Source organism: Lissotriton vulgaris, chromosome 5 (assembly GCF_964263255.1).
Source record: "Lissotriton vulgaris chromosome 5, aLisVul1.2, whole genome shotgun sequence".
Classification (NCBI taxonomy): Eukaryota; Metazoa; Chordata; class Amphibia; order Caudata; family Salamandridae; genus Lissotriton; species Lissotriton vulgaris.
This window is the reverse complement of record NC_141693.1, coordinates 1,323,268,343-1,323,295,590: the sequence shown is the minus strand read 5'-3', so window position 1 is coordinate 1,323,295,590 and position 27,248 is coordinate 1,323,268,343. Positions and strand designations below refer to the sequence as shown.

At 46.4% G+C, this 27,248-nt stretch overlaps 1 protein-coding gene across 1 annotated transcript in view; it reads right to left on the bottom strand.

Annotated features, from left to right (window-relative positions):
• LOC147712542 (F-actin-monooxygenase MICAL1-like) overlaps positions 1-26,620 on the bottom strand; it is a 372,964-nt gene extending 346,344 nt beyond the window's left edge. Inside the window, exon 1 of the mRNA XM_086923247.1 lies at positions 26,223-26,620. The gene's annotated coding sequence lies outside the window, so the exon portion shown is untranslated. The remainder of the gene's footprint in view (positions 1-26,222) is intronic.
• Between the last annotated feature and the right edge of the window lie 628 nt (positions 26,621-27,248).

The window sequence follows — 27,248 nt, the reverse complement described above, 5'->3', positions numbered from 1 at the left end:
AAAAAAAAAAGGTCCAATTTTAGGAGGCAAAAATCAAAAAGTCTGGAGGTGAACCCGCTGAAAAAGCCAAGTTTAACAGCTCCTAAAACCCAACTCAACAAACAATAACTTTAAAGCGCCAGGGTGTGTCCAAAACCCTATAGGCACCATCCACAATACATTAGAGTGTTCTCTAAATCCAATGTGGCATTGTTGGGATGGAAAAGTCCTCTGCATGGCAATGGACGTGTACACCTGTCCTGAGCGCTCAACTGTACTAATGTCTGAATCCCTAATACTGATTAGTGTGCACCATGACACCGGACTGCTTCACGGATTGTAGTCTTGTTGGACCAGGAGGGGCACCCAAAGTGCTACCCTCATAATGGTGGAAGGTTACTGCCTTCACCAGGAGTTTAGAAGCACGAGCGCGGTGGCGACAGAATACCGTGCGATGATCACTCAGAGTGAACAGGTCCTTTTTAACCTGGGTCACTGGAGTGAGTCCTACAGGCTCACTTTTTAAAGGTCCACTGTTGTGTGCTTAACTCACCCTTGGCCTACAAAAGTTAGATGTCAAGTGCAGTACAGTGCAGGAGTGGTGACTCTGCACTGGTTGGGTGTGTGCCTGGGAAGGGTAGAATAGTGGAATAGAGCAGTGCTCTGCAGTGCGTGCCTGCTGAATTCTTGTACTGAGTGTATGTGTAATTGCGAGGAGCGCAGTACATGAAAAATGTAGTGCTAGGCAGTGTGTGCATGGTGAGTGTATATACTGTGTGTATGTGAAGTACAGTACATGGAGCACCAGGGCCTGCCTGCTTGCCAATACCAGTGTGCTCTTCGAGGAAGAGGAGAGCATTGGAGAGAGGTCCAGTGGGGAGCCCTGTTTAGTGGACTCTCAGTGCGAGGAATGAAAAGACTGCACACGGGCAATAACCTAAACGGTGCAGCAAACTTAGTCAGTGACCCCCTGTATGCCAGGAGAGGGCTGTTGTCAAGATAACCATGTAAAGATTGCTGGCAGTAAAGGCGGAGCACTGTGTGGCACCGCTGGGGCAACCCAATTCACCAGGCGGGGTTGCCATGGAAAGACTGCCTTGCGGAGAAGAGACAGAGCTTAGGTGTCACCAATCAGTAACTCTGTATGCCAGGAGGTGCCACTGTGGAAAGGACTGCTGTGTGAAAAAGGACAAGACCTTGTGGGGCAGTGGCTCAGCAACCCCGCATGCCACTTGGGCCTGCCAGGAGTTATTGTGCCACATGGATCGGGCAGGAGCCATTGAACACTAAGTAGCTGAGACAAGTCCGTCACCAGGAGCAACGTGACTGCCTCTGACCTGACCCCATGGATTGAATGAGGATTCCGTGAAAGTATTGCTGCCCCAACAGGATCGAGACCAGGGGCCTCGGAATCACTGCAGGGGGGAAACATCCTTTACAACGCAACTTTTACCACGCAGTGCCTTTACGATGCAACTTTTACAACGCAAACCATTACAATGCATTGCACTGGGGGGCGCTCTAGAATAGGGAATAGGTTTAATTTACTATCCAACACCTTCCCTACTATCCACGGGGACTGGAGTTGGAATAGTAAATTAAACTATTCACTATCCAGTGCCCCAAAGCACTATGCGTTGTAAAGGCATGCGTTGTAAAAACCGCGCTGTAAAGGCATGCGTGGTAAAAGCATGCGTTGTAACGTCATACATCCACTGCAGGGAGCATGTGCACTTACCCTGAAGGAGGAGTGCAGAAACACCTCTGATCAATACAGGAGCAAGACCTCGTAGGCTCAGAGGAGAGCCTGTGTCTGTTGAACTAGCATGTAGCGGACTCACCTGAGCAGGACTGGCACTGCTGAGTGTCCACGGCAGGGGCACCCTCCAAAATGCAGCAAGCTTTCTCTCTGGTGGAGCAGGTAAGACTGTTTGGGGCGTGCCGGTCCCCGGAGGAGAGGGGGATTCACTGCTAAGAGCGCTGCAACGCTATGACGCTTTTGACTATAAACTCTCAGGGTGGACTCTTGAGTTAAAGGCTTGCTAATGACCATTCCCTGAATGCGGCCACCAGTGAATGGTGAATAACCCAGATCACATAGCAAGGAGCAGGCGTAACAAGGACTTACCAGTCAAACAATAGAACCCCGACTTCAAGAGGGAAATGCATGGTCGTCTGTGAGTGCCGTAACTTTCCTTTTCACTAGTAGAGTTTTAAATAAAATGCTTCATTCTGTACAAAAATATATATTTGGCTGGACACTGATTTACTGCTACTAAATGCTTTTTGAGTTACAAGCCTTTTTCACTAATCTGTATCCACGCCTTCCCCTCCCCAAGGAAGCCTTAGACTGCTCGTTCACGTCGTTCAATGAGAGTCAAGTGCAGAAGGGGTACTTGGGCCAGTTGGTCGGGATCCATAGTAGACCAGGACCGGAGACATCAAGAATTAAAGGCCTCAACCTCCACAGTTAGGCCCAGTGGTCCCTACGTGGCCTGTGGCCTTCTGAACGGTGTTCAGACAGGCATGTTGCGAAACAAACAGAAACATTCCACAGTAAAACAGTGCCCGCCCATAAAACATAGCCATTTACTCAAGCCAAAAGATGCGACACAAAAACACAGAGCACTCCCAAAATCCAACATAGCCCTGCCAAAATCCAACACAACCTGCCTACATCTCAAAGACACCACCCAAATGGAGCGGCCCTAAAATCCAAAGCAATTCATACCATTCACAGTACAACAGATTGTGTCCCAAAGGTTATTCAACTCCCAACAGAGACCACCTACAATGCAACAAAATGTTCACACTATCAAACACAGTACGCTTTTCAAATAGACAGTAAGCATCCCACAATGAAACAGAGCCTGCCCATAAAACCACAGAGCTCTACATTCAAACCAAATTAGCTTATACAGTGCAACAGAGGCCAACCCAAGCCCAAGAGAACTTGTAAGTTGAACCATTTGCGATGGCCCACAACAGAGTTCGCTCAAAACACAATCAAGTATTTTGCTCAAACTAACAAACCTTCCCACAAAGTAATAGAGCCCCCAAAACTAATCAAAGCCTGTTATTCAATACAGTACAGAACATCCGCTCGTACAGCCTCTTACAAATGCCAACCAGGGTTGGGCTTAGTTCAATCTAAAGAATCCAGTTTAGAAGAGCCTCAAAGAAAATAACCCCAAATTTTAACAGGTCCTAAAAATATTAGATCTCAGGTCCCCATTATCCTAAACAGAGTTCAAACCTGTGTACTCCCCTCTGCCTATATAAATGCCACTGGCTCGCCAATGTGGTTTTGGAGGGTTTTCTAGACGTGGGCACTGACATATACTCAAAAACAGCAAGCTTATTTAAACTGTTTTGGATGAAGACAATGGAATGTCCAATGGTGGATGCTCGGAATGCAAAGTGGTGTGACTGCACGGGGTAAATACAAAAATAAACAAGCATTTGCAATGTAATGGGTCTCGTTTTACTAGAAGTCTGAGCTATGGGCATTGCTAATAATATTGCAATGCCAATAGCTCAAACTCTCAATAATGTGAAAGCTATTGCACTGCAAAGCAATCGCTGCACTCGCTTTTGCTTAAGATGTTTAAAGCTAAAGCGCGGGTGCTGCAATTGTAACAAAAGCAAAACAAAAAGAAAAACGATTTAGGCCCAGATCTCTGTACTGGGGTGAATGTAAGACATTGTTCTGCATTCTGTCCATCAACTGTGTTTTTTGCAATTCCCCCCCCCCCCCCCCCCCCCCGAGTGGGCTGGGTATGCTCAGACGTGAGTCCCAGGCACTCCACATCACTGGAGTCAAGCTATCCAGGCTGAAGAAGGCTGATAGCCAGAAACCGGTCCTTGGATGCTTGACTCCGGTCTAGGAAAGACATGGCTTGGTAGTTCGGGCTGGACTGTTCCCATGAGTCACAGGGTCAAGGCTGATTTGCATATAGCCACTGTCTGACATAGGGTGGTGTGGAGTGCAAAAAAACGATGGATTTAGGCCCAGATCTCTGTACTGGGGTGAATGTAAGACATTGTTCTGCATTCTGTCCATCAACTGTGTTCTTTGCTGCCTGAATGGCAGCAGCAGAAACCAGAAAGTCCCCGTCCCCCAGCCTCCCCGACTATCGGCTCAGGACCGGGCTTGGTAAAATAAAATGGTAATAAATTAAGTTTATTACCATTTTATTTTTCCATAACTTGGAGCAATTTTGTTAGTGGGGCGACACTTCTCCGCCTTAAATGAGAATCCGCCAATGATTAAAACGTACCGAGTAACAATATATGCAACAGGGGGTGTGCTCATGGGAAGTTACATGGCATGCACCAAGCACTTTAATGCATTTAATGTTGGAGGGCTTGTTGGCTTCAGTTAAACTAATTAGACTTAAACACATGATGTCAATGATAAGTGACATACCTAAAGCTGTAAATGTAGTGCTTAATTGATGGCATGCCGAGGGAGATGACCTCCATATTTCACTGGATCCCCACATTCCAACACTCCCAAAGTAAGCGAAAGATGCCTGATTGATTTTGTTAGACGTGTTAATAGTTTTGTTTTTTTCTAATTGCATTTTACACCAATACAAGTTAAAGAAAGTACAGTTGTCCTGTCTATTAAACACACTAAGTATTATTAAGTATTGACATTTGTATTTGAATCATGGGTACTTCCAGTACACATTTCGTTCAGTACACACACTTGCCAGACAAGCCTGATATCTCCTTGAGCACTGGGAAGTAAAACACCATGCACGGCGTAATGCCAACATTTGGAAGCAAGAAAGAGGGACGTTTAAAAAAAAATCTGAGGAATTTATTTTACTTGCACTGATTTGGATGCAATTTTAGGGAGGAGACAGCAAAAATAAAGCTGTATGTGGTTTAAGAAATCGTGAGTCACCCTGCTGAGACATGTTTGTTGGCACGTATGACATGGAAGTGCTTGCAAATATTCTTTAAGCACAGAAACATTTTGGCAATGGAGCCTACATGCACAGGGGTGCTATCTAGCACTGTAAGAGGGATAAAAAAAAGTTTGAGAGAGTTCTCTAAAAAAGACATGGCAAAGAAGTGTAACTAGGAATATTTTATTATAGGCACTGCCTTAGTAATACGAAACACCCTGCGTAAATGATTAAAATACCTTCATCAGCTTCATCCCAATTATTTTCAGGGAACAAAATGCAAGTGGTCTTGAGGCCGGGCTTACATCCTCCTTACCCTCCAAAAAAAACTAACAGTGGAGAGAAATTGGCAATGGTTTAAGGGAGCCGTTGGTCAAAAAGGTTTGGGAACTACTGCGCTATCCCCTTCTCATCCACCCGGAGTGGTAGCTCCAGTTTGCCAACTCATTATATGGGAACCCGAAGACTCTCTGTTTCTTGGACTCCAGATCATCTCCTGCCATGACCATCTAACTGCAGAAACGACTCTGGGACTCACGTGGGCCAGTTGGACCGGTTTAGTCATGTTTTGCTCTCAATGCTTCACAGCATCGCGGGGTTGAAGGGGGGGCGGGGTATCCACAGGCAGCGGGGCCGTCCGCGGAGGCATGCAGCCCTGTTCCAGGCTTAGTTAGCACCGGGCTTGGCTACCACTTGCACCGTGCACGAAACCCAATAACCTATCTTCAGGGCTTTAAGTGGGCCGGGTCTCAAGAGGTCTGAGCACCGGCAGTTTTTTAAAGGGGGCCTCGAAACGGGTCCCTATCAGGCTCTGTTTTGAGCCCCGACACAGGTGGTCCGTTTGTTTTGCGGACTGCAGTGAGAGCAGTTTGCCGTCACTGCAGTCCGGAAAAAAGTGCCAGGGCGCAACTGCAGTCCGGAAAAAAGTGCCAGGACGCAAAACAGCCAGATAGAGACCCGTTTCGAGACAGCAGGCACGTCAATGTGCGCTGCCCACACTGCTCACTTCTTACTAGTGGATAAGTTACGGCATGATGTCATGCCAGGTGAGCGTTGTGGGGGGAAAAGGGAAATCCTTTAAAGAGTTAGTTTCTTTCTAGATTTCTGTAGTGTCAGCGCTCAAGCTAACGCACGTCGCGTGATGACGCGACGCGCCTCCGGCCATTTTGTGGATGCATGTGCATCCACATTCGAGAGGCGCGAGCGTCGGAGCCCGGACGTTTCACCGGCTCGGCGCTCTCTGAAGCACCTAGTTAAATAAATAACGTAATACCCTCACGCTGTGTCCTGTCCTATTTGGGGAAGAATAGCAACATTACAATGGCGACGAGCTCGGGATGAGGAAGACAACAAAACGGAAAAAAAAAAAAATCGGACACAACGTCGGAAAAAAAAAACAGAGAGCCTCGAACCCAGGCAGGAGCAACAAGCAAACAGCTCAACGAACCTGTGAGTAACACAGCGACAGAGGGACTTCAGAGAGCGCGGCAGAGCCCACATCCCCACAAAGGAGCCACACTGAGCACCGGGGAGGGAAAAAATGGCGCGCAGAGGGGTAGACGGCAAAGGGCACCCCACAACACAGCACAACCCACGGGCAGGAGCACTGGCGACCTCAGGGAAGAGCGAAGGGGCAGACACAAAAAGCCCCCAGCTGCAGTCTGAGAAGCAGGAAGAAAACGGCGCACCACGCAGCCCCAGGAGCCACAGTGGGACTCCACCCCCGGGAAGGCGCGAAACCATGTGCGCACAGGCATCTTTCCGCGACGGCGCCCGTACAATTCCTACCCAAGCCAGGGGAACCCCTTATGAGGTGGGAAGACTGGAGAGACTACATTGAGGTACTGGAGGATGAAAATGAAGAGAAATGTACCAGTAAGAAGAAGAAACGGATACTGTTGCATAATCTAGGCCCGGAGGGGCTCATGATTTTCAAAAACCTAGTGCCCAAACAACGGGGAAGTACAGATGACTTATATGCTCACGCGATTGAAGAATTGAACGATCACTACAGACCTGCGGTTTGTGTCTCAATCGATAGATACAATTTTCAGCAGAGGAAGCAGCAAGAGGGGGAAATCGGTGGAAGAGGAAACTGGCGTCCACATGCAGATACGACACGTTCCAAGATGAATTAATCATGGATCAAATCGTAATGCACACCACAAGTACAGCCGTGCAAGACAAGCTGTGGGCTAGTGGGGACGCCACGCTGAAGGAAGTAATGGTAATAGTCAAGAAAGCGGAATTGGGGCGACGCTGCGAGGAAGCGGCAAAGAGAGAGACGTTGGCCAGTCCGATGGTGAACAGGATAGAAGAAGAGGAGCCCCGAAGAGACAGTAAAAGCAAAGGGACCACACTGAAGGGACCGAACAGGTGGCAAGGGAATCCAGGACCACCGGGAAAACAAATGGGAAACAACAAGAAGGCCTGCTATCGATGCGGAAGTTGGGCGCACGAGGCCCATGACAGGAAAATGTCCGGCGTTTCGCGCCAAAGGCATGTTTTGTGGGATCGTAGGGCACTACGAGAAAGTGTGCCGCAGATAGTCCGCCAAGAGTATGGTTAAATACATCGATCAAGGACAAGAGGACCCGGAGGAGAACAACCAAGAAGAGGATGACACCATACTCTGCATCTATGACCAAGTGTTAAGTGTGGACACCAAGAGATCAACCAAGCCGGTGCTGGACATGACGATTGGCGAAGTGCCAATAAGCATAATGGCAGATACGGGTTCGCCCTATACTATAGTCCAGAGGGCGGTGTGGAATGAAACATTTAAACCACATTTGGGCCCAGAACTTGAGCGACTGGACATAAGGCCCGTCACGTACAATGGAGATCGCATACCCATGGTAGGGTTCAGGCCGCTAAAGTTTGAATTCAGAGGATGCAGTGCCAACTGCAAACTGTACTTATCTGAAAAAGGACCATTGGTGCTGGGAAGGTTGGACCAGGGTGACCTGGGCATCAAACTGGACCCGGTAGGTAAAGTTCAGATCTTACTCAAACTGTACTTATCTGAAAAAGGACCATCGGTGCTGGGATGGTTGGGCCAGGGTGACCTGGGCATCAAACTGGACCCGGGAGGTAAAGTTCAGATCTTACTCACCGAACCAGAGGGTTGGCCGGAGCTGGTCAAGTGGAAGAGAGAGTACCCCAAGGTATTTGGAGGCACAGTGGGAAGACTCGAGAAGTTCGCGCACAAAATTGTACTCAAGGCAGGAGCAGTACCAGTGTCTCACAAGGTGAGAAATGTGCCCCTCGCAGTGAGAGAGGCGGTGCAGGAAGAACTGCAAGAGTTGGAGAAAAAGTGCATAATTGAACCAATCATCGTGCGCTGAATGGTTGGCCCCATTAGTAGTGGTAATGAAACCCAACGGAAAGGTCAGGCTATGCGTAGACCTGCGCAAACTGAATAGAAACATTGTAGTGGAGAAGTTCCCCTTACCAAGGATCGAAGAGAAGTTGGCCAAAACAAGAGGAATTAAGTGGTACTCCACCATTGACTTAACCTCAGCATACCACCAGATTGCGTTGCATCCGGAGAGCAGGAGGTGGACGTCATTCATCACCCCCTTCGGGTGTTACCAGTTCCGTCGCATGCCGTTCGGTCTGGCATAGGCGGCGGCGGTGTTTCAGAAATTGATGCACCAGCTGTTTAAGAATATGGACGGCATCCAGTACTTCCAGGATAATATCCTAGTGATGGGGCGAGACAGGTTGGACCACGATGCGAAACTAACCAAAGTGCTGAGGGTGTTGGAAGAAAGAGGCCTAACTACAGAGTGGGAAAAGTGCCGCCTGGGCATGGAATCAGTGACCTACTTAGGACATGAAATTGGAGTGCAAGAAATCACACACAAGACTGAGAACGTAAAGGTGATTTGTGATGCACCACCACCCACCAGCAAGGAGGACGTCAGGTCTTTTTAAGGAATGGCAGAATACTATAGCAAATTTGTGCAACATTTTGCAACAAAGACACACTACATGAGACAATTAACGAGAGAAAAGACAGTGTTCTGCTGGACGGAGGAGGCACAAAGGGAGTTCGAAAACGTAAAGAAGGACGTTGTGGGAGCCATACCACTGCAAGGATACGATCCCCAAGGAAATACTGTGCCCACATCAGACGCCAGCTATAAAGGATTGGGCGCGGTGTTAATGCAGGACCGAGGACAAGGAGTGGTGGAGACACTGAGTTTCGCGTCTCGCACACTGAGCGACACAGAAAGAAAGTTCAGTGTCATTGAAAAAGAAATGTTGGCCGTAGTGTGGGCGATGACATGATAATTTCTGTGGGGTACACGGTTTCAGTTGAGGACTGATCATAAACCCTTGGTGAAGGTACTTACCTCCAGTGGGCATGCCAGTGCCACCCCCAGGATTTCGAAAATGACTTTGAAGCTGCTAGAATTTAGATATGATGTTGAATACATTCCGGGCAGTCGAAACAAAGTGGCAGACTATTTGAGTAGGGCGGCAGCCATGGAACCAGGAGAAGAAGACAAAGTAGGCGGAGAGGAAATGGTAGCTCTGATGGATGACCAGGAGAGGGTCATTAGCAATCAGGAGTGGAGTGAAGCCTATAAAGAAGATCAGGCCATGCAGGAGGTGAAGGAATGCATAGTAAATGGCTGGCCAGAAAAGAAACATCTGAGTGAAAATCTACAGAAGTACTACGAGGTCAGGGAAGAATTGTCAATGGACGATCAAGGAGTGTTCGCATACAGGGGGGACAAGGTCATCCCCCCAGCAGGCATAGTCCCTAAATTATTGGCGATACTCCACGAAGGTCATTTGGGGATCGGAAAGACAAAACTGCTGACTAAGCAAGGATACTGGTGGCCAGGCATGGACCTGCAAGCTGAACGTTATGTCAGGGATTGCATACAGTGCCAAGGAGCGGACAAAACGCTCAAGTCACTAAGACCGGCAATGGGAAGGTTTGAATCCCCAAAGAACCCATGGGAAGAATTATCAATCGACATCTTAGGCCCGATATTGGACGCACAAGGAACCCAAAAGTATGTGTGCGTCCTCATAGACAGGTACTCGAAATGGTCCGAAGTGAAAGTGGAAGAAGTAATGGACACAGAGACAATTCTAAGGTTTTTGAGTGACACGTTCATGATAGAGGGCATTCCTAAATCCATCCTGAGCGACAACGGCCCTCAGTTTACCTCAGAGAAATGGACCAAATTCATGGAGAGGAATGGCATCCTCTCCAAACACACCTCTATTTATCACCCGGCAGGAAATGGACTAGTAGAACGATTTAATCGGGTGGTTATGGGGTCAGTGGAAGCGGCGATAACGAATGACAAGGACTGGGAGAAAGAAATATGGCAAATGATATGGGCGTACAGAATCACCCCCACTGGAACAGGGTACAGCCCCTTCCAAATTCTGAGGGGCCGTGACCCCTTCACGAAGGACAACCGAGCGTGGAAGGAGAAAACAATAACCAGCAAATGGTCCCCCGCAGTGGTTCAGGCGAACTTGGAGAAAGCACAAGCTGTCTAAGCAAAATACTACAACATGTGAAGGAATGTGAGGGACACTGGACTAGAAGAAGGTGAATGGGTGCGAATTAAGTTGGCGGTAATGCAAAGGAAAGGGGACAGCAAATACAGTAGACCCCTTCAGGTCAAGGAGGTGTATGATAGAGCTGCCTTGTTAAGCGATGGCAACGTATGGTCTCAGGACCGCATGGCTAGATGCAATAAAGTACTACAGTGGAGCCAAGGTGAGCTGGAGCAGGAAGGGGCGATGGAGCCCAATGCAGGAAATGAACCATTTGACTTGGAGATGGACATGGGAAGAGGAGAAGTCAGCGAGGAGCAAAACAACAGAGGTAGACCCGGGACAGAGAAGGAGATGAATACAAGGAGGTCAATGGAGAGCCCAGCTGCACCGAACAATAGAGGAGGAGGCGCAGAGACTCATGAGAGGGAAGCCACGGCTACCCCGGTAAGACAGACCCGAAGGGGGAGAGCGGTGGTGAGACCATCCAGGTTCCAGGACTATGATATGAGCAGCGGACTGTAAGTTTTATGTTGTTCCATTGTTTGGAAAAAAGGGAGATATGTAGTGTCAGCGCTCTAGCTGACGCACGTCGCGTGATGACGCGACGCGCCTCCGGCCATTTTGTGGATGCGCGCGCATCCACATTCGAGATGCGCGAGTGTCGGAGCCCGGACGTTTCACCGGCTCGGCGCTCTCTGAAGCACCTAGTTAATTAAATAACGTAATACCCTCACGCTGTGTCCTGTCCTATTTGGGGAAGAATAGCAACATTACAATTTCCCCTTCTCTTTCTGAAACGCAAGAGCAGCAACATTGTGGTAGGGTCACCAGGGCTTTAATTGAAAGCTTTTTCAATATTATATGTGACAAGCCATAGTTGCAGCTTATTTATCTTATGCAACTAATAACCATTGACAAAGCCAATTGTCCTTACTTGTTGTAGGTATGATGTTACTTATTGTATCACATATCTGGATGCAATGACAGAAACAGCAAAATAAAAGTTGGGCGGCACACTATACTAAACTAAGGATTTTTAGCACAAGTGTTTTGAAGCCACGCCCCTAATTCCACTGGCCACGCCCCTTTGAGACACCCCCCAGTTTTTTCATCCCACTTAAAGCCATGCCTATTTGTGTTCATTTGTAAAACCGTCAGCGAGTATCTTCCAACCACAGCGTGTCAGCACGGAGGATGTGGTTGAAGACACCCATGACGCACATGGCTCGGTTCTCAAACTCCGCTCCGCTGTCTTTAGTTCAACGCATGCTGTATTCCATCTTTCCCGCGTATTCTCCCCTTTCTCACATGCTCTCTGCTAACCATAAAATACGGGCTCGTACTTTTAAACCCTGCTCCTCTCTTGTAACAATTGTGTCTTTCATATGCACTTTATCTGCTCAACTCCGACTTCGTTGCATTGGAGTTTACGAATAAACCATGCTAACAATAACAAAAGAAAATAAGGATCACATATAGGAAATTATATTTAGCAAAACTCAGCATAAAAAGCCATTTGAAAATACGGTAGGTATCTGAATGATAATCTCTTTAGAATTAATCAGAACTAAAATCTTCTTTACATATTTATCACGTTGCCTTAAAGAGGAGAAACGTATATTTTATATTATGCAATCGATTACAACGGTGCTTAACTTTACGACCTCTATGAAATACACAAAAAACCGAGTACACAACCGCAAATTAGGAATATTTTAATACTTAATTAACATATTTCTTCTTCAATACTTCATGAACATATTAAAAACTGTTAATTTTAATTCGGTGGTTCAAGCGTTTCAAAATGTAGTTTTAATTCTAATATATGACGCAATATGTCAGATACTAGTATATCATTTTGTATGTTCTACTCCTAATGCGTGATTTCCTAACAGCAGAAACCCCACAACGGGCCATTGTGGCCTGGAGTTTACACTCTGAAACCACAAAGGATGACACAGATGGCAACAAAGTGAACTAACGCGAATGGTCTCGTGTCAATCCCAATTTCGCTTGGTACATTCCATTTTTTTCACCGAACCTGCTTAACACCCAAGGCTCTCCGCCACATGGCTGACTCCTGACCAGATTCATGTCCCCGATGTAACACTAGAGGAGCAAACCTTTTACACTTAGCCTGGTCCTGTGATGAAGTGTACTGATGTTGGCGATCAGTATTGGCGGAAATGGTACGTGCCACCAGACTACCTATAGAGCCGACGCCACAATGTGGTTTACTGGGCTGTTTCAAACGCCCAAAAGGGCGTAAAATGACTTATAAATTCGGTCGACTGGCCGTGGTGCTGGCCTGGCATAGGATAGCAGTCATAGGGATGTGGCAGCGTGCCCCAACAACAGTACTCCGGCATAGAGTGGGCCCAAGCCCAGGAGACATTGTTCCAACTTGGGGGATGGCAAACTCGAGGATGCACCAAACACCAGGACGGCCCTAACAGACAAACCTATACATCTGTTACTGGGGCGACAACAGACTCCAGTTCTAATACAGTCGATTCCGAACACCTGGATGGTGCAGGACAGGAGGGGGGAGGGTACATCTACATAGTCTTTATGACTGGCTGGAACCCTCTGTCAGTCTCCTAGAGAACACGGAAACATTTGTGTACTACAGATTATCCAATGCAATTTGATCAACCATCACATGTATAAACTGTGCCATAATATTATATTTGAGCTATGTAAGGGCGACAATACTTTGTGCTGATGAAGTGAAAAATTAAATTAAAAGAAAAAATAGGCTGTGTGCCGGGGCCACAGGCCTCCTCTCTGTGCCATTCTGAAGGGCTGTAAATAATAGATACTCGTGGTGCTCACCATGACTCATGTGCTTAATACAGTTAATGTAGTCATAATCGCGTGTATAATCTTCAATAGAAGGATTGAAACGCCATAAAATAGTGTGAAGGGCTAAAGTGCCTTCTGCAGAGCACTGTGTGCAAGATACTAGTCACACATTTGTACAAAGCATGAAAGCTTAGTGGGTTACTGTCGTCGTTGCAGAGATATTGTGTCACCAATAGGTGATAACTTATGGAGTAAGGCAGCTCTGTGAGTTTTGAGCCCTCAGTAAGCAACTGCCGATAACCTGCAAGGCAAGGTAGAGGTTTCATAATTCTACTGCGTGATGTTTACACTAATGGTCAATGCTAGACCACAATCCCGAAGCAGCCTCACCCTTCACAGGGAGAGCAGGTGTTACTATTACCTGCTGTAATAGTCTTACTATTAGCCCCCCAAAAATAGGATAACACGACACCACTTATTTACACTGAGAAACACGACAAGTGGGATATATAAATTAAGCATTGGCAAAGCCAATACATCTCTACAATGAGAGCTATTGGCTTTGGATATCGACGATGCAACACGCAGGGAGCGCAATACAGAAAGATGCAGGAGGAGAGAGGACAGGCGAGAGGGGATGGGGAAGCATACGGACAACTGAGAGCAGGCAGAAGGGGTTGAGGCAAGCACACAGACAACAAAGGGAGACCGAAAGGGCTGGGGCAAGCACCCGGAAAACAGAGTAGGCGCAAGGGACTGGGGTAACGGAGGATAGGCACGAGGGGCTGGGGCAAGCACACGAACAACAGAGGGTAGGCTTGAGGGGCTGGAGTAAGAGCACGGACAACAGAGGGTAGGCACGAGGGGCTGGGGAAAGCGAACAGACGAGAGGGTAGGCACGAGGAGCTGGGGCAAGCGTGCGGACAACAGAGGGTATGCGCCAGGGGCTTGGGCAAGCACATGGACAACAGAGGGTAGGCTTGAGGGGCTGGGGCAAGCGCATGGACAATGGAGGGTGGGCAAAGCAAATGGAGAAGTACAAGGACAACAGAGGGTGGGCAGGAGTGACCGGGCAAGCACACGGCTAACGTAGGGTGAGCGGGAAGGGCTGGGGCAATCAAATGGACAATTGAGGGTGAGTTACGCAAACAGAGAAGCACACGGACAACAGAGAGTGGAAAGAGAGCTGGGAGAAGCACACGCACAAAAGAGAATAAGCAGGAGGGGCTTGGCAAGCGTGCAGTCAATGTAGAGTGGACGGAAAGAGAAGTAGACAAATGAGACAGCTGGAAAACACATGCGCTTTCATAGATTTGTTAAACAAAAAGGAAAATGTAGCTCCTAAAAAAGAGAGCCGTGGAAGGATACAGTAATGTGTCCATGCTCCAGGAAAGGGACAAACAAGAGGAAGAAAAGCTAACGGAAGCGGACAAAGTAGAAGCAAGCAAATGAGAGCTACAAAGAAGCCAAGCAATGGTAAGCCAAGTCCATTAAATGGTAACAAAATGTCTCACAACAGACTATGAATATGCTCTCTGAGGCAAGACCTAAAAACACAACTTTTGAAATCGGGTTGTCCTCTGGCTATGTGGGACTTGATACAGTATGTCTTGGTTTCCCTAATTGGTTGCTGACCAGGACAAGGCATGCGATTCCATCGGTCTTCAAAGTTCTACCTCTTACACTTGCTGCCTGACCAGTAAAACACTAGATAAAACGAAATGCGATTGTCTGTGAACGTGGGCATTTGTAGAGGCCCAAACGAGTGGACAAAAATTGAACCATCTACCCACTGCAGGCTGTTCCTACACACAACGAACACATTGAGTTCATGGGCACCGCTTTATGTGCCCTTCTGCTGGTCCTCTACACTGGAACGTAGGGGGGCTGATTTACCTGGGGCACCCTTGATGCAGCACAAGAACAGTTGTCGCAAGCAGAATAATCAAGGTGATGCAAGGAATACTTGAATTCATCCCAGTCACTGCCAATCACCAGGGCAGCATCCCTGCACATCGTCTTTTGCCTACTATGCCACTATAAGCAGAAACGAGCCATATACCGTACCGTCATTTTTAAACGTCAGGATCAGACCTGGCCTGGCACTTTGGGCTGGATGGTTGCTATTCGAGCAGGACCAAGACTAATTTGTCTATGATAGGCCTCTGTTAAGTGTAGTATAGTTCAAAAGAACAGAAGGCTGAAAGGAGGTCTGAGCGATAGTCAGCGGCTGAGATGAATTCAAGCATTCCGTCACCTTGTTGTTTGTTGTGGTAGATGCCCTAAGTGTGATAGGATATGCCCTGAAGTGTGTCCTATGCTCACTATGGCACAGGACTCTTAATTGGTGATAAAGTGGTCTACGTTGCTTGTCTTCCTGTCTGAAGGGGACCTTGGCCTGGCAGTTTGGAGTGACTGTCCCCGATGGAGCAAAACCATAACTGTTTTGCATATGGCAGCTCCCTGCCTACAGCAGCATCGTGAGCAAAATTGATGGAATGGAATTTAGCCCGGAGAGATCACTAGTAGCTGAGATTAATTCAAGAGCTCCTTCCATATTGCTGTTTCTTGCCAGAATTCCCTCTTGTCTAGCACTGCCACCTGTTGCACGACAGCCTTCCTTCCTTCGGGGTTGGGCACGCCACGACGCTTGTGGGTAAATTTCAGAACCCCTCCCAACCCCCCAATTCCATTCACTAAGATACGCCCCGCAGACTATGTTACTTATCTGGAGCCTATCTAACTATTCCCGGAAAATACTCCATTGGATACATCAGGCCCTAAAGATGGTACCAGAATTTAGGTAATTAATGAGAGTTGAAAATGTAGGTTTGAGGGGATCTTTGCAGGCTAACATACCAGTCAAGCGGATTACCAAGCGCCCTTCGCCAACATGCGATATACACCCCTCCTCTATCTGCATTCTTCTTACTACACACACACACACTCCCTCTCTGCTCCCTTCTTACTATACACATGCACTACCAAATGCCTATAGTGCGCTCTTACTATAAACCGCTCATGTACTTGCTAACCTCATACTACACACGCAAGTCCACCCTCTAAATGTAAACATACCCTCCCACAAGCCTCTGCTCCGCTCATACCACACACGCACACCATCAGATGCAGATTCTGCCCTCTTAATACAAACACACCTTCCTGCATGGCTCTGCCCACATCTACACACATTCCAATATCCCATACTATACATTCATCTGATATCCATACCCTTGGACGGTATTTTGGGTAGGAGCTTCTACATATGAGTTGCCCATGGCTATCACTGGCACTGTCCTTGCTACTCTTGATTTTTAGTGGCCATAGATGAAGTGGCTTCAAAAGCCCTCTTTACCTTCAGTACTATCTACACCTTGCCCTTCCCATATCTTCTAAGCAGAAAATCGGAAAATGTGAAGGGGCGGAGAGTACGACAAGGGGTCATCCTGGTAATGGCATCAGGGTCAATGTGTGTGTGATGTCATGCCTACAACCGCCTGGCAATTTGGTGACTATATGTAAATGACCGCACCTTGTCCCTCTAATTCATCTAAATGGCCCTCTAAAGAAAAGCACAGCTTACTCCGCAACCACTTACCAATCAGACATCTCTGCTCCCTATTTACTACCCAAACACTTCATGTTCATGCACCTCGGTTCCTCTTACTATACACACTCGCACATCTTGTACACACACACAAAAAGGTCACATGAAATGCGAGCTATTTTAAGGATGGGGGGGGGGGGCTAGAGAAAGGGCTTAGAAGGGAGAACTCTGTGTATATATTTTTAGACTTGTTGATTCACAACATCACAGCCATGTTTTCCCTTGCACATAAACGCGCACTCTGAGGCGGTCTCTTCTCTCACACTGCTGCTCTTGGAGATACTGCCACATGCACAGTCTCAGAGGGCCATCAATGAACAGAATCCGGCCAGTTCTCCATACACGCCTACAACATGGACCCAGAATGTCCATGTAATTGTTACTTTAAGTAGCTCGTGCTATTCGCGCGGTGTATCACGCAAATAGCTCGTTCTTTTCTTGTCATGTTTTAAATGGACAACCACGTGTGTTGTGGTCGCGTGTTATGTTATGTTATGGTTTGATATGGCACCCTCGTGCGATGCGGCCGTTTGGTGGTTACTCTTAACGTGTGTCCAGTCACCGTTGGGGTCTGCTGCTGAACGGAGGCATCGGGTGGAGTTTACCTTGTACTTATGAAATAAACCAACTACAGTTACATCCAGTTTCGAGTGGATTATTCAACTTTTAACATTTGGCGACGAGGATTATCGTCACCAGGAACTAAATATAACCCCATGTCCGCAAGGTCCTTCTAGCCAAATATATTTTTACCTTTTTCAGCAACAAGGATTTTTGTAACAGTCTCTCTACCTAAACATTGTACCAAGCCCTCAAAGTATCCAATCATGTTAATGTCTTTTTCCCCAAATGCTTTAGGGTTTACATCTGAACTCAATAACTCAACTTATGGAAAAAGAAAGTTGAGTTATTCAGTTCAGATGTAAACCCTAAAGCATTTGGGGAAAAAGACATTAACATGATTGGATACTTTGAGGGCCTGGTACAATGTTTAGGTAGAGAGACTGTTACCAAAATCTATGTTGCTGAAAAAGGTAAAAATATAGTTGGCTGGAAGGACCTTGCGCGCATGGGGTTATATTTTGTTCCTGGTGACGATAATCCTGTTAAGGTTGGGGACTTACCTGTTTCAAGGGTTGATTGCATGTCTGTTGAACAGTCTTTTGATGTTAAACTACTAATGGTAGAGTTTAAACCTGTGTTCAGCGACAAAGTAGGCAGTGTGGAAGGTTTTGAACATAGGATAAGACTGATCCCAGGGGCTCAACCTGTAGCTCATAAAGGATTATTCAACTTTTAACAGTCCACTTACTCGACTCATGTTGTCCTAGTGCTGAGAGGCATCTTGTGACATCACTGACTAGAGGGCATCGACTCTTTAAAGAACATGTTAGCCAGTCTCTCTTCACGGGCTGCATATCATTCCCATCTACTCGTTTTTCTTACCTGCCTATCCTACACTCTCACACACGCACACGCACACACACACACACACACACACACACATGTTGTCGTCAGCTCCCCCTCCACATTATTATGAACACTGCTTCCCTGTGCTTGACCCCACACGCTCCTAGGCTCATGTACTCTTTGCCTCCAACGAACACGTCAATAGCTGCGCCCCTACAGGTTACCTAAAGTTTGGTATCTCTAAGGATGTCATAGTGGGTGCTGACCCACTACTACCTTTGTCACTTACAGAAAACGTAGACAACACTTGCGTAATGATCTGGTCTATTGAGATGCACAATGTTCCAACTGGACACAGATTAACAAATCTCCGGCTGGAATTGAACACAGAGACTGTCGGCAGCATAAAATCACCCTCCATTGGCCTAACTAGGTCTCTTCGTAGGACCTTTTTCAGAATTCTCAGGGCAATCAGGGACCACTGGACTCAAATTGTGACAGTGAGAGCCTTCTGCTTCCATAGACCTGGGGCTTACTTTACTGTTGGACCCAAACACCAAGTACACCCCTTTACCACTCGAATCTCAGGGGAGCTAGGCAGAGCACCCCAAGGCTTACTCAAGTCCCCTGCAATCTTCATGGGGACCACGTTGTTCGATGCCCATGTATAGCTCTCTGCAGTGGCCTTGCTGACCGGTGCACTGTCGATAATTCCAACACTTGTGTAAGGTAAAAGCTAAGGCAGCCCCAACACCAGTGGAGGAGGATGTGGTGAAGTCGTGGTGCTTGCAGCTCGATGGATCTTGGATTCAGTAAGCCCCAAACCAATACTAGTTAGATTCCTACTCTTTTTGGTCTTGGTGAGTATGTTAGTGTTTGATGCAAACCTCTTGGTGATTTGCTTCTCTTCTGATAATTGTGGTTATTTTTGAAGGAACTGTAGAATGACGTCCGATCTACTTTAATGCTGCTTTGATTTATGATGCTTTAGTGCTGCTACATAATTTGTAGGTTCTGCATCCCTCCATACCCTTCGTCCACAGTGTTCTACATTTTCACACCAACTGCAGGGTCGCATCCGGATGTCTAGGCCTCACCTTGCAGAGTGGTTCGGGTCCTTCTTTGATGCACCATTGAACCTCTGTGGCTCGTTCCACCTCATCTCCTTACCAGCTCCTTTTTTTCCTGTGTGCTAGAACACCTCCATAGCCCCCAAAAGCAGCTGGTCAGCTTTCCCCTTCAAAGAAGGGTCTAAGCAGCTCCCCTTGGCAGTCTTAGGGCGGAGCCTGCAATTTGCAAAGTCTGCCTTGGTTTCCCCTCCAACCTTTCATTTTAGGTACCACCTAAATGCAGCAAATACAAAGTGGATCCTAGTGTGGCTGTTACCACCGGAGTCGTACACACCTCCTCTACAGATGCCATATGGTGCATAAATGGGATATTCATGTCCCACATGGATGTGTGAAGGTTCCACTTGCAGGAGACTTGGCAGAATAATTTTTTAAAAAGTGGGAGGGGCCAGTATGTGACTCACCCTGGCAAGGAGAGGTGAAAAAGACCTACTGTGCTACTATGAACAATATTTTTGCCACCACTTCCAGTCCTCTACAGCCTTGTGACCTGACGGTAGACACACTCTGGATCTCAATCCTTGTCACCAAAGTGGTTGTTGTGTGTGTTGAGGTGAGGGTCAAAAAGCTTCAGTTTGCAGTAGTGAATTTGAGGCAGGGGCACATGCTGTCCATTTCAAACGTTACCTCGTGAAGGATCCTCGGTGTGTGGGGCTCTTTGATGCATAGTGGGGCACCCCGAGACATAGTGGGATGTGGGTTTATAGCGGAATCGGGTGGGAAGTTATTTAATTGAATCAAATTGTAAAGCGCTCTGATATCCTTCGGGATCAAGTTCGCGCTATATAAAACTTTATAAATAAATAAATAAAATGGAGGTGGTGTGGGCTAGAAACTCAAACTCAATTAAAGCAGGTACCAAATAATAAGTCATTGCACAGCCGGTACTTTTGCCTGAGAACGCAGAAGTACTTTATTCAGGAAGCATGGAAAAAGACAACACACAAAATGAACACAAATATTACTGACACATATCACTGGGGTATCAGAACAATATTGAAGTTATTCCCAAGTTCTTACAAGTGACACAACAAGATCAGAGTAAAAGCACATTCAGGTGCCCCAGCGCGTGTGGGCTACAATGCGTTTCCTTTCACTCTCCAAAGATATAAGCTGTAGGTACAATGATCGCAAGGCTGGTAGAGTATAGTCCACTATAGGATACTCGTATAGCTGCCCTGGTGCGCGTCAGAGTTGACTACAAGCTGATCATTTAATTTCCAGAAAGCGAATGCAAACCACAGTGTGAGCCTGGGGCACCGTTCTGGCTTGTGTGCGCATTATACACAACTTGTGGGAGTACACCCCGGGTCACTGCAGGGATCTCGTGGAGGTAAAACCACTGAATGAGAATAGGGCTTTATCTAGCACCACGCCACCACGTATGTTTCTTGTTCTGGGGCGAAACCACTGAGTACAGATACAATTTTCTTCCTAATTGGATCACTTCTTTGTAGTCACTGTTCTGCTATTTCCTGTAAACCTCTGTTGTCCTCTGTGGACCAATAAGAAGGAGCATGAAACGCCCTGTGGCAAGCCCAGATTCAGAGAGGCAAGTTGCATCTGGAGCAGTGTAATTTGATCCCATTTTAGATATTATAGGGGTGCATCATATTAATGAGTAGTCAACACTCTAATATATGTTATTTTATTAATGCTACTAAGGAGAGTGGAGTAATGCCTATTTAAATTACTCCACCTGGAAAATTGCATCTAGAAGGTGATTAATAAAGGTCTATGTAGCATTTATATTAATGTGACTGGGGAGGTTAATATAAAATATGTCCCATTAGGAGGTTAATAAAATATAATGTATGTGTAAACTAATGTTTACAAAACCAGAAGGACCAGGAGCTTCTTTTAGCAGGTCCAGCACACGGACTCCCTAACTAGAATTTAAAATATGCGAAATTGGTGTGCAGTTCTTTAGAAAGAGTGAGTGTTCAGGTCTGTGAAATAGCCTCTTTTTGGAGGAAGTGTCCTCACACATCCTGAAGGATGTCATGCTTCATCATATGGGCCGGCTCCTCGTCGGGCTGGCACTGCAATGCCCGACAAAAACCCGCGAAGGGGCTCTTTGGCAGAAATCTTTTTAATAAAGCTGTTTGGTGCGTGTCGGTGTGTGGAATGAAGTGAGCAGTGTAGTGCACAGTAGTGCGCTTAGGTTTAAACATTTATACTTTTAACAGGAACATTTCTATACAGTTGCAATTAGAGTGACATCTTTGTAATTCTTTACACTTATACATGTCTTAAGAAGCTGCGTGTGCTGTGTTGTTCATTAATTTTGAAACCCTGTGCACTAAAAGTGGACTAGAGTGGGCCTCGAGAAACAGTTCAGTTCATGCGCACGTTTAAACCTAACATGTAATTCGTATTTAACTTTCAAAGTAGTATGCATTTGTTTGTATTTGTTTCCACAAGACCCTATTAGTTAGCATAGATTTTTTTCTCCATTAGATAGCAAGGTATGAGAAGACAAAGATGGCACAGAGAAGCGCAGCAACAAGCAAGGGGATGAGTTCTCATGGATGAAGAGAGGAATGACCAAGGGCAAAAGTAGTTGCAACTATCGATGTGGGAAAGATGGTGCAAGTATCCAGCTGTGCTGGAGCCATGGAAATTTACTGGCAAGAGTCACACAAGATTATTTACCCTGAATGCAATTCATATTTTTTGCTGAAACATAGTGAGGGACGGGGGAGACATTTTAGGACTTCCCAGGGAGCAGATCTAGGTGTCTGCTTGTGAGGCTTTATGCTACTTGACCCATGGTTGGAGTGGCTTCTACTGCGACTCCTACAGCTGACATTTTTGAGTCCACCTTTACTAAATGCTTCTTAGTTTAGGGTTTCTGTTATATTCGCCTTGTGCTCTATGTCACTGTCCATGTCGCGCGTTTCCCTTTTATGGTGGTGTAGAGAGAGATAGCTTGCTCATGCTTACTTTGGAGAACCATTTGATGCACTTCAATATTCAATTATTTTTGCTGATTATTTGCATTGTAATCACAGAGTTAGCTGTCAGCTTTGAATATAGGGTAAATTCTTCATGCAATTTTGACTCATTTTGTTTGTTCTATATGAATATGTTGAGATTGGTCATGGCTACTGGTTTCTAAATGTATAATTCAACCCTACTAAACTCAGATTAAGTTGTCCAGTGGATCATTCTGTGACCACATTGGCTACACTGCATTGAGATGTTAAAAGTGATTGTTTTTCTCCCTTTACCCCTCATGCTGCTATCAAGACCATCGATCTAGAGATAAATGTAGAATGGACCCAAGCTCCATCACATCCTCTGAGGACATTGATGGAGGCCAACATCAAATCCCTTCTGCACATTTCTTCAAGGTGCTCCTCTTGTAGGATACCCTTAGTACCCCTCTCCAGCCGTCAGTGCAGAACCTTCCTGTTCCGGTCTCTGAACCAGTGGGCAGTTAGAGACCCAAAACCTAGAGTTCAGAACTTGTTATTGGGAACTCTTGTGAGTGACAATGTTTCGGGTTCTGTCCCATACTCAGTTTGCTGCTGGAGATTGTGAATTCTACAGGCCCAGCTCTGGGACCAACCTGAAATGGTATCAATTTGTGTGTTTTCTTCTTCTTAATAACTTTATTGCGACTGTTATAGTCATAAAAGCTCAAAAATTAATAAAAACAATACAATTTCATACACAGTTACACAAATTGTGGTGGTGGCATTCACAATTGAAAGATGCAAGACTACCTTAGTTTTTTGGGGCAGAATTTTCTTTTAAAAAGTTTTTTTAAGTATAAATACCTTTTAAAACAATATATTAGACTAAAAGACATTAAAATAATTATTAAACAATTCATGGGATACTTTAAAATGCTCCAAAGGAATTACAACTAAATAGCAAATTCATGGTTAACTAGACATTAGTTTCCAGGAGATTTCTTGATCTCGTTCCAGATTCGGTCCTTCTTCCTCAAATCTGGAATGAGCTACCAGAAATCTTACAAGGGGAATCGGTGCTATTATCCTTCAGGAAGTCTCTGAAGACGCACTTGTTTAAACAGACAACAGCCTCAATCTAAACTGCCAGCTTGGTTGCTGGCGGATCACAGGTGGCTATCCGTTTTGGTTTCTTCTTTAAAAGCGCTTAGAGACCAGTGGTAATATGCGCTATACAAAAATAAAGTAACATAACATAACAAAAGGTACGGTAGCACCCCCATATCTAGTAGGATACCCCATAACTGGTCCCGATCGACCATGTCAAAGGCAGATTTTAAGTCCACGAAAGTAAGATAAAGGCTCCCTTGTTCCAAGACCACATGCTTCCAGTAGATCAGTTGTAATCTAAACAACTGGTCCACCGTAGACATCTTAGCTCTAAAACCAGCTTGTAATGGAGTAGGAATATCCTGTTCCTCCATGCAATCCTGCAATCGACCTAAAAAAAGTCTACCATACAATTTCTGGGAGACATCAATGAGAATGATGGGCCTATAATTTGACGGCTCCAATGGGGATCCTTCTTTATAAATTGGAACCATCTCTCCACCTGCCCACGTTGGGGGTGCAGGGAGGCCATATTGAATAGTGTTAAATAAAGCTAAAAGATATGGGGCCCAGATTGTCTGCTCACTTTTAAATAAGTCACCCAGTATTCTATCCAATCCCGGGGCTTTGTCAGGCTGCAATTTAGCTAGAGCAGATATCAACTCGCCCATAACAAATGTGGGCGCCTCACCTAGATTTTGCAAGTTAAAATTACATGATGGAGCATTATCAAGGCTTACAATAGAGTGGGAGCTGGTATATAATTCCTTAAAATATGAGAGCCAAGCTTCCTCATCAATGTTGGGATCAAGGGTGGTTCTACCTTGTTTTCCTCACAGGCTGGTCAAGCCACAGGTTTTGGCCTCTAATTCCAGCAGGACGGTGGGGTCAAGTAGGGAACTTCTTGGCCGGGAGACCCAAAACACAAGAGGGAGCAGTTTCTTCGCTCAGCTTACATTAAAACCTGTTTGGGGGTAACACTTGGGGCGTGGAAGGACACTCCCTATACTCCAAAGGGCTCTGTGTCTCTCTTCCGGCCTGCAGTCTAGTTCACGTAAGTGGACCTCAGGAATGATTCGGATCAGTCCTACAAAGTCACACTGCTGTCAGGCAAGCTGCCGCCAACATTCAACTTGTGTACCACCCACACAGGAACCAAAATGCAACAGTGTAAGCGCACACGTGCCAGGGTTATACAGCTACACATACATAGTGTGAACATACATGTCCAGCACGGATGGAATGAAAGAGCGGTTACCAAAGAGTGGCAGGAAACGTTAAGCAGGATAGACAAGCAGGCAACGCCGGGTCCAAAAATACCAAAATACCCAGTGATCCACTACATGAGGAACACATGGGGAGTGGGGGGCAAGCTCTGCAGAGCAGATCTTTGGGTGAAGGGACTATAATAATGTTTTACTTTAAAGCCAGCAGCTGGGGCGTCAGCCTAGTTAAGTCCCACGAGTCTGCGACCATTGAAAGCAAGTAGCAGCATAGCAACCTTGCCGCAGTGCATTCATAGGAATGGTACCCAGTGCCACTGACTGTGGTCAAGGCCCACAGTTACTGTTCAATGCCGGATCCGCGCTCTAGCTCCAGCCTCCACCATGGGGCAAACCTGGACTGCTCGACTTTGCTACCATAAATGTGTCAAGGCGAGTAGGTCGGCTATCCAACCGGAATCCAAAAAACAGTATTAGTGGCCCTGAGGCACCAGCAGGTAACAATAATTCACACAGAGGTTACTGCCCAGTTACAATCAAGTGCCCAAAGACCACAAGATATGGCCCGCCACCCTGAAACGCACTATTTGTCTGCTTGGTCTAAAGGAAACGCTGGCATGATAACCTCTTTTATGAAAATACTTCAGGCGTGTTTACAATACATTACACGTGATGTGTTTATTTGTATAGTACAGGTTCACCGTACCTACACCCGAAGAACACCTTCCTGGGAAGGAGCAAAAGAACAAATATTTAATATGAAGTTGGAGGATTTGAGTGGGTGATGGCATCATGGTGCAACCATGGATTATAAGGAATAAAATACCCCATATGGTAAATTATAAGGATGCCGCAATTCACCTCGGAGTACCACCAAAATATTTTGCACGGTTGGCCACCCACTCACCGTTAACTACAACCTCTTTATATTACACTGCAGGGCGGGGTACTCTGTTATGTATAATACATAATGCTGTCGTGTGTGCACTCATTCCGTACGGTTTGGTCAACAGCCCTTTGCAAGTCAGAACCTGTAGTTTTGTTTTTCTCATTTTAGGTTTGCAGCTGTAACTTACTGTGCGCAGATGTACAAGTCACTGTTTACAAAGTGCAGAACTTATCACACCTGCCACTGGTAGGAGTTGCAGCTGACCAGTTTATAAGAATGCGAGGCCATGTACATAGCACATGCTGCGGTGGCATAACAAGGGTACCGGGAGCCCTAATGCCAGGAAAGAAACTACCCTCGTCCCCCCAATGAGCTGGCTCAAATCGTTAAAAATATATACATGAATGACAACCGATACCACGGGGGACCCTTGCATGCTGTAACTGGGCAGATCATATTTACATCGACGCGGGCAGTCACACAATATAAACTCACATTTGATGTATGCATCCTGTTGGCTCGCTGTCACATGCCCTCAGTGGGTCCGGCCATGTTTTGGTTTGGCCCGCATATGAGAGGTCCCTGCCCTCCAAACTGGGGTGAATTGTACATAAGTCTCCCGTGGTATCCCCACGGACACAAAGCGGTCTGTATATCAGCGCGCGGCCAGAGATAAAGACAAAGCCCTTCTTACCGCTCGGTGAGGGGGGCGGGTCCCAGTCAGTCGTCTTCAGCCCGCTCTGCGATGGTCCCGGTGCTCCGGCGCCCCTGATCCCAGGAGTGCCCCGGGTCAGCTCAGCTCAGCTCTGGAGATCGTGCAGCTGAGCGGAGCACGGCAGCTGCTCCACCCGGTGCCTCGAGAGAATAGGCGGGCCCGACGCATGCACCAATGACAGCTCCCCGAGGAAGCAGGAAATGAAATGACAGACAACTTGTGGTGCTGCGGGGTGTACGCTGCACGCATCCTGCGCTTCAGAAGTTCAACAATAACGTGCCTAACTATAAATACGCTCACGTCACGGATGTACAGTAATATTATAATAATGTACGTTATATAGTGCTTGGTGGCACCGTCGGTGTCCCTGGGATTACATAATCAGGATTTGTCCATTCATGTAACATCATCCAGCGGAGACGCCCCTTTTACAGAGCAGGTTCTGCGTCTCTAGCTTGTAATCAGATACTATAATCAGATCAATAAATGAAAGGGATCCTTGACCGCATATCCCAAAGGGCATCAGTTAAGTGAAAGCTGCAGCGTGAGAACGCGTATATCTTCAGTGAACGGATCCATCTGGTGGTAAAACCCCTAGAAGTGCTATTAGAGGGTGTAAGTGAAGAACAAAACACAAGTCAGCATTAAAAATGCACCCAGACAGACAAAAAAAGATAAACATTACCCAATGTCACAGCCTACACGTGGCTGCCCACTTTCCAAGGTCCATACGTGACTACTGACTAGTTAGCCACGGCTGTTTATTTTCTTAGAAATCTGGGACTTGTAGTCCTGATTTTTTGCTGGATTAAATACGATTGTACGACTACAAGTCCCAGAATTCTAAAAAAACAAAAAAAACGACTCACCTCAGCAGTCACTCGTGTAACTGGGAAACCTGGCAGCTGTGCCTACGGTTTTGTATGCGGTGTCCTTGCAATGTCTGTTGATGCAATTCTTTTTGTAGTGTTATTGTCATTTGAGTGTGCCAGATATCAGCTGGGT